Consider the following 675-nt stretch of genomic DNA (forward strand, 5'->3'; position numbering starts at 1 on the left):
TCATCTGCCTGCTATCCTGCTCCCCCCAACCCTTCCCGTGTAACACTCTCTCACACACAGCTACATCGTCTCAGCCTGCATATGACCTTTTCACAAATCAAATAACTACATTAATTAATTCTCTAATCCAATTCTATCGCTTCTCTTTACATAAGTTGAATTTATTCATTCTTCAACGCTTTCATGCTCATTTTAATCTCTCTTTTTATCCTACTTGTTTTCAATCACAGAGAAATCCCTGACATGATATGAAAATATTGCTGTTTAACTATCGTGGCCTCATATTTTACCATTTCCTAATATTTGTTCAGTGTGCTTGTAATGAAAAACATGGTTCTTGTCTCCAACTCCTCAGCTTGTTCTCTGCATGCTGCTGTCCCATTCATCCCCAAAAAACATTTTTTCTTTCATTTTTATGTTCCAGATGCATCCTATTTTGCTTTCTTTTGTCCTTGAGCTCTGTCACTTACAAAATCCTCAGCTGCTTCAGTCTCTTCTGCTTCTAGAGCATCCTTATCTCCCCCCTCTCTTCGCCATAGCTACACCTAGTCCCCCCCAGTTCTTACATTTGTAGCAGACGTTTTTATACCACATCTACTTTAATCATCCTAATATGATTCACATGTAATTTCCATCACCTTCCTGCTGCCACACAAAATTGCATTAAAATGCAGG

This window comes from Xiphophorus maculatus, chromosome 20 (assembly GCF_002775205.1).
Source record: "Xiphophorus maculatus strain JP 163 A chromosome 20, X_maculatus-5.0-male, whole genome shotgun sequence".
Classification (NCBI taxonomy): domain Eukaryota; kingdom Metazoa; phylum Chordata; class Actinopteri; order Cyprinodontiformes; family Poeciliidae; genus Xiphophorus; species Xiphophorus maculatus.